The following is a 15,310-nucleotide window of genomic DNA, read 5'->3' as shown; positions in this document are numbered from 1 at the left end:
AAGAGATGGGAAGGAACTCAACTAAAGGAGAGCATACCCACACGTGATGGAGGCCAAGCCTTCACACACCTGAATTGACTTCTGAAAAAAACCTGTTGCATGTTATGTCCATGGTCATTATCAGTTATATACCTTTCGTTCTCACAAGAACAACCTGATGGTATTACATCACTACGACATGCTGCGAAGCTCCTCCAGTACTTTTTGCTTTATTTAAGATTTCCAGCACCCTTAGCAAGCTGTCATGTTCACCGTCATGTCAGCCAGAGGCCATCCAGGCCAATTTAAAGACTGCTGCTGGGGGTAGAGCAGCAAATTTGCATACAGTAAGTTCTGACAAGCAGCAATGACATACTGACAAGAGAATCTGCTGACACGATTTTAGTTAACTACAGCATCAGGAGTACCTCTTCAGCAAAATCATGCTGAGGGATAACTTTAGTTCCCCTGAATGGAGCATATCCGGTTTAACATGGCTCTGGTGAAGCACAGTGACATCTTGCAGGTAACAAAGAAAACAAAACTACAAATTACTGGATTAATCATACTTTTTCTTCAGATACGGTCACTGCAATCAATAGCCTGTAACTCCCTTTTCGGAGTTGACCTTTTGAACAGCCTGTGTGACCTGGCATTTTTGCCGAGTGAACTAAAGTCTTGAAGGTGTAGGACGTTTGCCGCATGGTGAGTATGAACCAAATCAAGTGCAGTGGGGTTGGGCCCAAGAGATGGGAATGAGCTAATATTTGACCATTGCAGGAGCAGACTTGGAGGCAATTCGATGCAGCAGAACCCAGACGAGTGGGGGTGAGGCAAGCAGAGACAAGGCAAAATCGAGGCAGCGGTGCCTGGCCTGGAGCAGAGAACGAGGAACAATGCGGCTTGGCAGATTTAAGCACCGGGCCTGATTGAAAAGGTCCAGTAGCTCAGCCTGGAGGTGAGAAAAGGTCCAGTGTTCAGCTTAATGCTCTGCAAGGACTGCTCAACTATGCGCTGAACTAAGGTTGTGGCCTGCAATGAATGGGCTCCTGGATTGACTGCAGTGACGACTGGCTTCAGGGCTGCGGACTCTCTTTTGTGAACTTCAGTTCTGAATGATACTTGCTTACTTTTATTGCTTGCACAATTTGTTTTTTCTTCCCCTGCACACTGGCTGTTCGAAGGTTTTCTTTTTTTAAATGAGTTCTGTCGGGTTTCTTTGTATTGTGGCTGCCTGTAAGGAGACGGATCTCAAGGTTGATTATAAATGTGCTTTGAACTTTGATGGTTTTAATGGCTTGATCAAAAATTATACATTTGATAGCACAGTACATCCTCGGCCCTGCGTGAGAGAGGGCCAGATTAGAGTACAGGATTCCCCCGCTATCCGAAGATAGAGCATTCCTATGAAATGGTTTGTAAGCCAGAATGTCATAAACTGAATAAGCAATTACCATTTATTTATATGGGAAAAATTTGTGAGCGTTCACAGACCCAAAAAGTAACCTACAAAATCATGCCAAATAACACACAAAACCTAAAATAACAGTAACATATAGTAAAAACAGGTAAATACACAGCCTATATAAAGTAGGAATACTTTTCTACAATCATTGCAGCACTGTCTAGCGTAGCGAAAGTCTCACTACGTAGCGGAAGCAGCCTTTCCAGTGACCTTTAAGCTATGAAGCTGCCAAATCATACCAAATAACACATGAAAATACACAGTCTATATAAAGTATTTGAAGTGTAGTTTCACTTACCGGAATCGGGAAGACAGCGAGCACACTGATGATGGTGTGTTAGGTTGAGTCGTCGGAAGTTGAAGTGTTCAGCAATTTTTTTTCCAAAAAATTGCAGTGTCGACACAGTTAAACACTTGCTTATACAAATAACCACCTTCTGTAATTATTTTCTTCAGTTCTGCTGGGAACTTTTTGGCAGCTTCAGTATCAGCCGAAGCACTCTCTCCAGTAAACTACGAAGCTGCCTTCGCCTCAGAAACCAATCAAACCACCCACCACTACCTTTAGATTCCATTTTCACTACACTTTCATCCCCATTGGCCAGTGCTTTCTGTTTCAGCTTATTAAAAAGACTGACTGATTTCTCCTTAAGTATAAGGTAATTTAATGGAACACCACGCTTTGTACACCCATCAATCCACTCAAGCAAGACTTTCCATTTTATCCATTATTGGATGCCGACTAAGAGAGACCACTTTGCTACGGGCAGAACCGCAGCTTTCAAGATTCTTCCTCTCTACATATAAATAGTGCAAATGGTTCAATGCGCGGTCAATGTCCTTACTTTGTTCACCACGATCGAAACGCTTAATTATGTCTAGTTTTATGCTAAGTGTAACATCCTTACGAGCTCTTACAGGCTTTTCGGATTCCTTAGAACTCGCCTTGCTAACAGATGCACAAAATAAATCGACATAAAGCACAGATGCCCACAAGCACGTGTTTGAACAATGGTGGCTTGAATGCAGTACCGGGGGAGGAGCTTGGCTGCTTGGGGTGCGCGCTGCCTTTTTTTATAAGTGAAAACACCTTCTATTAGTGAAAACAGGTAACTAATGTAGGTCTTTCGTAACAGCAAGGTGTCGTAAAGCGAGAGTTCGAAAAACAGGGGCCACCTGTGTACTGCACAACTCCTTGATGTGATTGTTGAACCTGGAATCCTTGCTTCAGAGGCGCCAGTGTTGCCAGCTGAGCAACTGCTGACGCGCTCCTCCAAGCTCAAGATGGCGCTGACTACCCAGATCAAGCTGCAAATGAGCCTCTGTGAACTACAAAGACCACCAGTTCTCCTGTCTCTGATCCTAACAGCCTGCTGAACATTTTTGCATTGGCCTTCGTGGCACTCGCCATGTTGAACCAGTCCTCCTGCTGCCTCTCTGGCAGCTAGTGGGACACTGGCCGTTTAGAATGTGAGCTTTGTCCTATTGACCTACGTGTGTAGACATTTGGCACATCCATGCGGTAATTTTGCTGTCTACACAGGCTCTTCCTTCAATGCAGCTCACAGGAGTGTGACTGGGGGTGCAAGTGTGTGCATGGCACACATCACTGCGGAATGCAGAGGCACCTTTGGGAGAGAGTCTCCATCCAGTGTGCAAAGGAGATGCAGCAGTTATGAAGGATAATGAAAGGTGCCACCAGTAGGTTACACATACCTTGGCAACAGGCCATTGAACAGTGTTGTAGCTGTACAAGATTCCATATATTACCAGCTGTACCTGCGGGAAATTCTGCTGATGCTTTAAATCCTGAGGAACACACAGAACGCGGGAGGAACTCAGCAAGTCAGGCAACATCATTGGAAAGGAATAACGAGTTGACATTTCAGACTGAGACCCTTTGCTGGGACTAAAAGGGAATAAGAAGGTGGAGGGAGGGGGAGGAGTTCAATCTGGAAGGTGATAGGTGAAGCCAAGAAAGGGGGAAGGATGGTGGGTGGGGGAGGGGACATGAAGTGAGAATCTGGGCGGTGATAGACGAAAAAGGTAAAGGGCTGAAGAAGAAGAAATCTGACAGGAGAGGAGAGTGGACAATGGGAGAAAATGAAGGAAGAGGGGTACCAGAGGGAGATGATAGATTGGTGAGAAGAGAAGGGACTTCTCTCCTTTTCACTCGTTTGGAAAAGTAGCAGCAAAACCAACACAAATGTTACTCGATGCTGTAGGAGTTTATACATGTATCAAACACTTACCTGTGGCAGAGTGATAGTGAACCAGTTAATCCATTAAAGAAACAAAGGCTTGAGGAATGATATTTTTATGCTGAGTCACCTTGCATCTCCAGTAAGTGTTATGAATCGGATTCAGATACAAGTGGGATAATCTAGTAGGATTATAAGCAAAGGACACGAGAGTGAGGTTAATTTGATAGATTCTTTCAAAATGTCAGCAGGAGTTCAAAGGGCCGAACAGCCTCCTTTGATAATCATTCCGTGATTCTATGATTTGAGCATAGGAAGTAGAAAGTAGGTCACACAGGAGCTCTTGATGTACTTTTGCACCCAAAATGGGCCACAGGAGACTTGACTGTCTCAGCAGTGACTGGTCTTGCTGCTCAGGTAAGGAATAAAAGGCAGTCCCATCTGAGTGTATCCAACTGAAGAGGCAGCAGGTTAGTTGTGTGGGATGCAGAAGCTGGCTATAATGATCACTATTTTCCCAAAGCGCTGGCTTACTGAAAAGTGGCAACAAGCTCTTATAGTAATATTTTTTTTAATTGAATTCATACATGAGGAGTAAAAATCTTTATGTTGCATCTCCATCTAAATGTGCAATGTGCCACTTATAGTAACTTGTGATAAGTAGTATGTACAACCCCTTTATTGAAGCATTCTTGAGGTCCTGGCCACCTTTTAAATAATCTTTTCCTGGAGGTTCTTCAGTATTAGAAGACATAGTGAGAAATTCCCCTGGGCCTTTGAAACACATGCCACTCTTTGAAAGCTCTGTCAGCAGTTGAGGGTGGTGTGGGGCATCACAAACATAATATACATTTCTGTCCATTAATTATCCCTTAATAATCATTACTAAAGCCCATGAGCTAGTTATTATTCAATTGTTGTTTGTTCATGCTTGCTGTGTGAAAATTGATTCATTTATTCATTCATTTTTAAAATTCATTTATTAAGAGAAGAAATTTTGCAGATGTTGAAAATCCAGAGTAACACATACACAGTGCTGGAGGAACTCTGCTGAAAAGGCAGCATCCAAGGAGAAGATCCATGAAGGGTCTTGGCCCAAAACATTTTTGTTAGTCCTGACCAAGGGTCTTGGCCTGAATCATCATCTTGTTCCCTACTGTGGTGCTGCCTGACCTGCTGAGTTCGTCCAGCATTTTGTATGTGCGACTCACTTATTGTATCTGTAATTCTGGAGAGTCCCTTTGGTCCTCAAGCACAAAGAATATGCCTCCGTTCAGGACCTTCCAATTCCTGGGAAAATTCTGTCTTCATCCTCCTAGCTCTTACCATTACAATTTCATTGTTACAACATCCATTCAACCACTCCTTGGTAGCTGGAAGAGCACTGCCCAAGTTGTATGAAGAGGGAAGCAGGAAGTACATTGCTTATATTTCAGAGTGGTGAGAATGTAGGATGAGCCACCAGAGGAAGTTGTTGAGACAAGTACATTAACAACATTTAAAAGGCACTTATACAGGCACACGGATTGGAAATGTTTAGAGAAATGTGGGCAAGTGGGATTGGTTTAGATTGGAATTTTGGTCACTCAGGCTGAAGGACCTGTTTCTGTGCTGAACGGATCTATGCTCCTTTACAAGCTGGCTGTGGGGATGAAGCTTGATTAAAATGGGGTTACTATAAGAGCCTGCAATTGATCAGCAGAATAAGCTGTGCTAAAACTGACATGAGAAAACCTCACAATGCTGTGCTGTGAAATTGTAATTGAAGTTTGTGATCCATATGTGGGTTTCACAGTATCACAGTGGCCCAAGATGCTGCTTAAATGCCAGTAAAATGTAATAAAGCAATTTCTAGCCTTACATTTAGAGAAATGCTTTAAAAACTCCAGCCCAACTCCTAATCCTTGGAGATAACTTCAGCTGCAGCCTTAACTGAATTTAGAATTTCTTGAAGATCAATACTCCATAGCCTGTAAACATTTGAAAACAATGAAGGAAAAAATTTAGCATGAGAGCATTGAATTTCATAAGGGGCTCACTAATATACAATCTTATCATCTTATCTGAAATTGCAAGTGTTGGTAACAGCTCTTTTGCTTATTAGATACTTTATATAAATAATACATCTATCCTAAAATAAATTGTATTATTTATTTTTCTGTTTTATCATTGTTAATTTTTGATTAGTTATTCATTGACTTCAAATTCATATTTGTTTGACTCACTAAATTCTGCTTTCCATGAAATTGTAGATTCAAATACACACTAAATGCTTTGAAAAATGCTTAAACATAGTTCAGCAGATATACATAATGACAATGATATATTAAGAAAAGATTTTTAAATGCATTCATAAATGACCTTTTTGCAGGTCACCCCAAAGTGCATATTGTCACAGTTAATTTGTAGTCACTATTAAAATGTAGGAAATGTGAGAACAAACTTACATATTAGTGAGGTCCCATAAACTAAATCAATTTTGGTTGGGATTAAAGATAAATATTGGCCTGACAAGTTGAGTTAGAATCATGAATGCAAATCCATTGTGAGAATGTTGTTGTTGCTTACTGATTTCCAAATATCTTTGCAAAAGAACATACCATATTCTAGGTGAAGTTACGAGTCTGAAGTTAAACTTCTTCCCTATCTTGCTCTCTTCCCACCCCATTTTCTCTTTGCCCTTCCCTCTTCTCTAATCAAGGTGAAGAGCATAACTGGAAGAGCAACATGCACACATTTGGTCTGGGGTTAATTTGAAATTTTCCATGAAATACCGTATAAGTCACAGGTTTACTAGATTGCTTAACTTAACTGCTGCAATGCTGCTTTGCCTCAGGGAACTGCAGACTTTGAATACTGAATATCCTCTGCAGTGTGCAGGCCTATTTTTCTCTGCACTTCATCTAGCTGTTCCACTTTTGTAAAAAATGATCTATTAATAATTTACACCAGGGGGTATTACAGTGGTAAAGCAGGTTCCAGAACTTGGGTTCAAACTTGAACACAGAAGATGTCTGTGTAGAGGTTGAACGTTCTCCCAATGAATGCATGAGATTCCATTAATTGCTTTTGTTTCTTCTTGTGACCCAGAGAGGTGCTGGTAAACATGATTGGTTACTTTGAGTCCTGTCCAGATGGAGGGCCTCAAATTAAAAGGTCTAATATCTATTTCCCTCCACAGAGGCTTCCTAACAGGCAAGTTTCTTCAACAACCAATTTTCTTCTAGCAAACTGGTTGTTGCTCTCATCTCCAATTGCTGTTCATTCCATATTCCTACCATCTTGTGTGGAAAAAAGAACTCATCCACCTGGTCCCCTTAAACTCTTACCTAAATAGTGAAAATCTTTTCACTCTTAATTGAATGTTTGCCCTTTACTTTTAGACTCCACTACCAGGGAAAGAGTGTGACAACCCTCCTTAACTCAGCTAGTTCCTAATTTTATAAACATCCATTAGCTCATCCCACAGCTTCCCTCACTCTGGGGAAAGCAGTCCCAATCTATCCCGTCTTACTTTATAACTCAAGCCCTCTTGTCCCAGCAATATCCTAGTGCATATTTTCTGTGTGTTCTCTAGGTTAATCTAGCTTCTTACATGATGGTGAACAGAACTATACTCAATACTCCACATATGGTTAAAACAACATTCTATGCAGCTGTACCCTGATGTCTATAATCCTGTACTGAGTGCTCCACCAAGTCCTTATTCATCTGAAAGTTTACATTCTAATGTTCTGAGCAATATCAAGTTCCTGAGTGTCAGTATCTCTGAGGATCTAACTGGATCCAACAAGTTGATCCAACTACAAAGAAGGCATAGTGGCTATATTTCATTAGAACTTTGAGGAGATTTGGTATGTCACTGAAGTCACTCGAAAATTTCTACAGATGTGCCATGGACATAATTCTAACTGATAGCAGCTTTGTCAGTGGTGAAAGGATCACTGCACAGGATCAGAAAAAGCTGCAGAAAATTGCAAACTCAACTGCATCACCGTCTGGTATAGGGGGTGGTGGGTAGGCTACTGTACAGGACTGAAAGAAGCCTCAGAGAGTTGTAAAGTTAGTCAGAGCCATTATGGGTACTAGCCTCTGTAGTATCTAGGACATCTTCAAGGAGCAATGACTCAAAATGGTGGTGTCCATCATTAAGGACCCCCATCACTCAGAACATGCCTTGTCCTCATTGCAACCATCAGGAAGGAGCCTAAAGACACACTCTCAACAATTCAAGAATAGATTTTTCCTCTCTGCTATTTGATTTCTGAATGGACATTGAAGCCATGACCACGAACTCACTACTTTATATTTCTATTTTTGTGCTACTTATTTAATGTAACTATATTCCCATGGTAGGGGAGTCTAGGACAAGAGAGCACAACTTCAGGATTTAAGGACATTCAGTTAGAACAGAGATGCGGAGAAATTACTTCAGTCAGAGGGTGGTAAATCTGTGGAATTTGTTGTCAAGATCAGCTGTAGAGACTAAGTCATTGGATGCATTTTAGACAGAGATAGATAGGTTTTTGATTAGCCAGGGCATCGAAGGGTATGGGGTGAAAGCAGCGGTGGGGATGACTGGAAGAATTGGATCAGCCCATGATTGAATGGCAGAGCAGAGTTGTTCGGCCAAATGGCCTACTCCTGCTCCTATAGCTTATGGTCTTATATATGTTTATATACACTGAATTCAGTTTTTTTCTGTTATTAAGCATTGCATTGTTCTGCTGCCACAGCGACAACAAATTTCACGATATATGCCGGTGATACTAAACCTGATTCTGACTGAATGCCATTGCTGCTTTGAAAAGCTTGTGGTTACTGAGTCTAGATGAGAAAGAAGATCAAAATCAGTTTTCTTCCTCTTGCTGCACCAAAAATTTAGTAAAACTCCACAACTTACCTAAAGGGGCTTAAATGTTCTAATTTTGATAGTGTTGCAGATATTTATTGGAGCAATCAAAATATATATAAAGAACAAAAGAAAATCAATAAATTATTTTAAGAATTTATTATCTAGTTTTCTTGTAGTCGTTTTCATTTTGCTCACTTGGCAACACAGAACAGATGTCCTAAGAACTGCTGTGAAAATTGAATCTGCAGTATGAGTGAAGGGCAAATTCCTGTGGTACCATGGGAGATCTTATAAACAAAGCACTACTTGTTAACATTAGAAAACAATCCAACAACGTCAGATGGAGTCTGTTAAGGAGAAATATAGAAATACCTCACACTGGCCAAGGTATTTTTGGAAGGTATTCTGAGGGACCATAACTGTAAGATTTGGATAGATAAGGACCGATTAGGAATAGTCAACATGCCTTTGTGCATGGTGAGTTGTGCTGAAACAATCTTATAGTTTGTTGTTGTGGATGTTATTGAGAAGGTTGATGGACTTTACTTTGTCAAGGTCCTGTGTGAGAGGCTGGTCAAGAAGGTTCAATTGCTTGGCATTCAAGATGAGGTAGTAAATTGGACTGGATTTTTGCATTAAGTGAGAGGCCAGACAGTGGGGCTGTAGATGTTTGCCTCGCTAATTGGAAGCCTGTGACTAGTTTTGTACCACAGGGATCAGTGCTGAGTCCATTGTTGTTTGCTATCTACGCCAATGATCTGGATGATAATGTGGTAAACTGGATAGGCAAATTTGCAGATGACACCAAGATTGTGGGTGTAGTGGACAACAGGGAAGACTATCAAAGATTGCAGTGGGGTCTGGTCCAGATAGAAAATTCAACTGAAAAATGGCAGATGAAACTTAATGCAAATAAGTGAACTGTGCTGCTCTTTGAGAGGGTAAACCAGGAAAGGACACTGGGGAGAGTGGTGAAACAGAGAGATCTGGGAACACAAATCTATAATTCCTTGAAAGTGGCATCATAGATAGATTGGGTCATAGAGAACGCTTTTGGCACATTGGCCTTCATACGTCAAAGTGTTGAGTACAGGAGATGGGATGTTATGTTATGTTTAAGACATTGGTGAGGCCTAATTTGGAGTATTGTGTGCAGCTTTGATCAGCTACCTACAGGAATGTCATCAATAAGATTTAAAGAGTGCAGAGTACATTTACAAGAATGTTGCCAGGACTTTAGGACCTGCATTACAGAGAAAGTTTGAACAGGTTAGGGGTTCATTGCTAGAACATAGAAGATTTTGGGAAGATTTGATAGAGGTATACAAAATGATGAGGGGTATAGAGAGGGAATATGCAATTTTCCACTGAGGTTGGGTGCGGCTTGAACTAAAGGTCATGGATTAAGGGTGAAAGGTGAAATGTTGAAGGTGAACATGAGAGTGGACTTCTTCACTGAGAGGGTGGTGAGAGTGTGGAATGAGCTGTCAGTGGAAGTGGTGGATGCAGGATCAATTTTAATACTTAAGAGAAATTTAGGTAGGTACATGGATGGAAGGGGTATGCAGGGTTATGGTCTGTGTGTAGCTCAATGGGACTAGAAAGGTTAATGTTTCAGCACAAACTAGATGGACTGAAGGGCCTGTTTCTGTCCTGTAGGGTTTAATCGCTCAAATACTCCTGCTGGATCTACTTGTGAACCCTTTATTTGTGCAGAGAAGGATGTACCTGTGTGTGACCTAGCAATCCTTAGTGTTGATGCTTCAGTGATATTGACGATTACAGCAAAGCTATTGGAAGTGACTGGCAGCTAATGCATCCATCATGGAAATGGTCGATAACTTTATAGAGCTTTGTTTTGGAAATTAAGAATGGATCTGCAAGTATTCTTCAAACTGTGATGGGCAGATATTTGTTTTAGCTTAGTTCTGGTCGTTCCAGTTCACTTCTGGTTTTTGTAGTAGAAGTTTAGGTTTTTCTTCATTCTGTGTTGAAATGAGGAAAAACTTATAGTTGACAGTGAGGGAAAAGTCAAAAAAGTTAAGATTAAACAACATCAGCCTTGTGCTGGATAGCAGTTGATAGATTCCTCCAGTAATTAAGAAATTGACTTCATCAAGACTTGCATGGGTGAGTGTGCTCCTTTGAGAACATACATAAACCAAAAACCATGGATGAACTAAGAGATTCATCGCTGAAAGCTAGATCTGATGCTTTCAAGATGGGTGATCCAGAATTTTACAAGATATGACCTACGGAAGGCTAGTTAAAGAGTGAGAGAACAATTCTTACGAAAGTTAGAGATGGAATTAGATGCACGTTATCTCTGGCCTTTACTTCCTACAAAGCAAAATTGGCTATGATATCTCACTCCCAGATGAGCCAAATGCCTTTTGGTGTACTCTTTGAAAAGGAAAATAACACTACTCCTGTATGAATCCCTACAGCATATGGTGACCCTTTAATCACTGTCTCTGAAGCTGATGACAGAACAGTTTCCATGAGGATGAACCTTCACAAAATGTCAGGTCAAGGTTCAAGGTTCATTTTATTGTCAAAGTATGCACATACAATACAACTCTGATATTTGTCTTTTCTAGATTGCCATGAAGCACACACACAAAAGTTAAAGAAACAAGACTCACTGACCTCAGAATCCGCCACCCCCTCCATGCAGAAAAAGAACAGGGACAATGGCAATCCTTGACACCCTCCCCCATAGGAAAAAAACAGCAATACAATCCCCATCCCTTCCCACAGAAAGAAACAACAACAGCAACAATCCCTGGCCAGAAAAAACAGCAACAGTAACAATCCCTGACCCGCTCACTAGCAGAGAAAAAGTCAACGACAATAGCAACACATCCCCAACTCCTCCACCATAGAAAAAATGTGACCAACCCCCTCACTCTGAAAAAAGACAGTGACTGTAGCATCAAAAATGCCCTCCCACCCTCCCTACCCAAACACAAAGAACTTACAGATCACCCACCCGCCCATCAGCCACAAGAAGGAAAACACCAGAAAACTGAAGGAGAAAACTTTATTGTATAAAGTACAATACAATCAGATAAATGACAGAACATCGAACAGTCCTTCCGTGACTCAGAACTCATGCCTGGTCCAAACAATGGCCTCCATTGGGAGCGATCACTGACCGTCTGGCACCATTGGGAGCAATTGCTCACCCTTTGGCCTCTGTTAGGAAAGATCGCCGACCGGGTCTGAATGCGGTCACCTCAGTGGTCTCCATCAGGAGCACTCGCTGACCAGATTCGCACACTTTCACCTTGATGCTTCAACCTTTGAGATGAGTTTCAAGTTTCTGGGTGTCAACATCACTGAAGATGTATCCTGGGCTCAACATATTGACACAATTACAAAGAAGACATGACAATGCATATATTTCATTAGGAATTTGAAGAAACTTGGCGTATCACCAAAGACTCAGATTTCTACAGATGTACCATGTGGAGTATTCTAAATGATTGCATCTTCATCTGGAGTGGTGGGGTCCACTGCACAGGATCAGGAAAAAGCTGCAGAAAATTGCAAACTCAGCCAGCTCCATCGTGGGCGCTGGTCTCCCAGGAGATCTTAAAAAGGCAGCATCCATTATTAAGAACCCTCATTGCCCAAAGGTCTACTTTCTTCTCATTGCTACTATCAAAGAGGAGGTACGGGAGCCTGAAGACACACACTCAACTCTTTATGAACATTTTTCTCCCCACCACTATCAGATTTCTAAATGTATACTACCTCATTTTGTCTCCTTTCTGTGTTTGATCTCTTTTTGCGTTACATATTTAAGCATATAGATTTCTTACTGTAACTTAAATTTTTACTATGGATTGCAACGTACTACTGCTGCAAAGCAACACATTTCATGACATATGCAAGTCATATTAAACCTGATTATGATTCTGATTCTGAAAGTGAAACTTAAGCACAGCAAAAGAATTGCTCACACAAGTCTGCTCTCAGGTCAAACAGAAATGTATTTTGCCAATTAATCTTCCGCTTGCAGGAGGAAGAGAAAATCAAGTGCCCTTTTTTATGTAGTTCATACAGTCTCTCTGATTTTGTGAAGTATAGGATTTTATTCATGTTTTGGAGGTGAGGTACAACAATTCAATTAATGTACAGAGATTCCATTATTATTTCTCAACTAATTGGAAGTGAGAAGGTGCATGATTAGTGATTTCCAACCTTGCTTTCCCCATGTGACAGTTGTATACTTTCGTGATCTTTGCCTCTGCTCAGTATCCAAGTGGTTTCATAACAAGATGTTCCATTTTATTGACTGACTCTACAGGACTGCTATTCCCAGCTGCCGCTGCTGACCATCTCTGTTTATAGATTTGTCAGCTGCATGTATTTCTGTAGAGGTTAATTTCAGCAGAGATTAGCTATTTTGAGAAGAACCCCACAATAGTTATATATCTTTAGAGCAACCCATGATCTCTTTCACATTCTTTTAGGCACCTTCTCTTCTAGAAACTGATCATTAACTGAAAGCCTGTAGCGGTGTGCTACACGCAGTGCTGAAATAACGATACGGAGTCGGTAAACTGCAGTTAAAGAAGATTTTATTCGAACTTCGCGGCTTCGCTTTAAAGCCTCCCTGATCCTGCCCTCCCCGGGCGCGGATGCTCTAAGAGGCACATATTCACAGTCCCATGCGGGCTTTTCCCTTTGTTGGTGAAGTAGACCTGGCGCCCTTTTGGGACTGGCCTTTATGCTGGCGCGCTGGCTATTTGTGAGCCGGTTCGAGTGCACTAGGAAGTGGGTCGCCACATAACCCCCCACCCCCCCCAGAACCGGCGATACACCCCCAATGTCCACAGTCTGGGCCAGACCCTGTTTGGGAGGTCGGGCCCTGCGCCGCGGTGCCGGGAACTCGACCGGTTGCACCACGTCCAGATGGGCCGGCTTGAGGCGGTCCACCGTGAAAACCTCCCCTCTCCCCCCAACGTCCAGCACGAACGTGGACCCATTGTTCCTGAGCACCATAAACGGCCCCTCGTAGGGCCGTTGCAGCGGTGGTCGATGCCCGCCCCTTCGTACAAACACAAACTTACAGTTCTGCAGGTCTTTGGGTATGCAGGTCGGGTTCTGCCCATGCTGCGAAGTGGGTATGGGGGCCAGGTGACCGAGCCTCTCGTGTAGGCTGCCCAGGACTGCTGCGGGTTCTTCGTCGTGCCCCCTTGGGACTGGTATGAACTCCCCGGGGACGACCAGGGGCGCGCCGTACACCAACTCGGCCGACGAGGTGTGCAGATCGTCTTTGGGCGCCGTGCGGATGCCAAGTAGGACCCAGGGAAGCTCGTCCACCCAGTTAGCTCCTCGCAGGCGGGCCATGAGGGCCGACTTCAGGTGACGGTGGAAACGCTCCACCAGGCCGTTGGACTGTGGGTGGTAGGCAGTTGTGTGGTGCAGCTGTGTCCCCAAAAGGCTGGCCATAGCTGACCACAGGCTGGAGGTGAACTGGGCGTCTCTGTCGGAGGTAATGTGGGCCGGTACACCAAAGCGGGACACCCAGGTGGTGATCAGTATCCGGGCGTAAGATTCGGAGGTGGTGTCGGTGAGCAGGATCACCTCTGGCCATCTGGTGAACTGGTCCACGATAGTCAGGAGGTGCCACGCTCCCCGCGACAACTGGCAGGGGGCCCACGATATCCACATGAATGTGGTCGAAACGCCGGTGGGTGGGGTGGAACTGCTGCGGCAGAGCTTTGGTGTGCCGCTGCACCTTGGCCGTCTGGCAGTGCATGCACCTTTTGGCCCATTCACTGACCTGCTTGCGGAGACCATGCCAAATGAACCTGCTGGAGACCATCTGGATGGTTGTCCGGATGGAGGGGTGCACTAAGTTATGAATGGAGTCGAAAACACGGCGCGAACAGGCTGCCGGGACAACGGGATGGGGTTGGCCGGTGGTGACGTCACAGAGTAGGGTCCTCTCACCTGGGCCTACGGGGAGGACCTGGAGCTGCAAACCAGAGACTGCGGTTCTGTGACTGGGGATCTCCTCGTCTGCCTGCTGCGCCTCTGCCAGCGCCTCAAAGTCTACCCCTTGGGAAAGGGCATGAACGTTAGGGCAAGAGAGCGCGTCCACCACAACATTTTCCTTACCCGAGACATGCCGGACATCCGTCGTGTATTCAGAGATGTAGGACAGATGGCTCTGCTGGCGGGACGACCAGGGATCGGACACCTTCGTGAACGTAAAGGTAAGCAGCTTGTGGTCCGTGAACGCGGTGAAGGGCCTACCTTCTAAGAAGTACCTGAAATGCCGGATTGCCAGGTATAGCGCCAACAGTTCCCAGTCAAAAGCACTGTATTTGAGCTCGGTTGGTCGCGAGTGTTTGCTGAAAAACACCAGGGGTTGCCAGCGACCCGCGATGAGTTGCTCCAGTACCCCACCGACTGCCGTGTTGGATGCGTCCACTGTGAGGGCGGTAGGGACGTCCATTCTGGGGTGCACTAGCATCGCGGCATTTGCCAAGGCTTCTTTCGTTTTAATGAAAGCGGCGGCAGACTCCTTGTCCCAGGTAATGTTCTTGCCCGGACCAGACATCAGGGTGAACAGGGGGCGCATGATTCAGGCACCTGAAGGGAGGAAGCGGTGGTAGAAATTTACCATACCCACAAATTCCTGAAGGCCTTTGATTGTGGTGGGTCGGGGAAAATGGCGGACTGCGTCTACCTTAGCGGGCAGAGGGGTTGCCCCGTCTTTAGTAATCCTGTGGCCCAGGAAGTCGATGGAGTTGAGCCTGAACTGGTATTTGGCCGGGTTGATTGTCAGGC

At 43.8% G+C, this 15,310-nt stretch overlaps 1 long non-coding RNA gene across 1 annotated transcript; it reads left to right on the top strand.

The window, feature by feature from the left end:
• The first annotated feature begins 296 nt into the window (after positions 1 to 296).
• LOC132401548 (uncharacterized) lies at positions 297 to 1,262 on the top strand. Its single transcript, XR_009514606.1, has 2 exons — positions 297 to 684; positions 760 to 1,262. It is a non-coding gene; the product is annotated as an uncharacterized LOC132401548 (long non-coding RNA).
• The last annotated feature ends 14,048 nt before the right edge of the window (positions 1,263 to 15,310 follow it).

Source organism: Hypanus sabinus, chromosome 11 (genome assembly GCF_030144855.1).
Source record: "Hypanus sabinus isolate sHypSab1 chromosome 11, sHypSab1.hap1, whole genome shotgun sequence".
Taxonomy (NCBI): Eukaryota; Metazoa; Chordata; class Chondrichthyes; order Myliobatiformes; family Dasyatidae; genus Hypanus; species Hypanus sabinus.
This window is presented reverse-complemented; position numbering and strand designations above follow the sequence as displayed.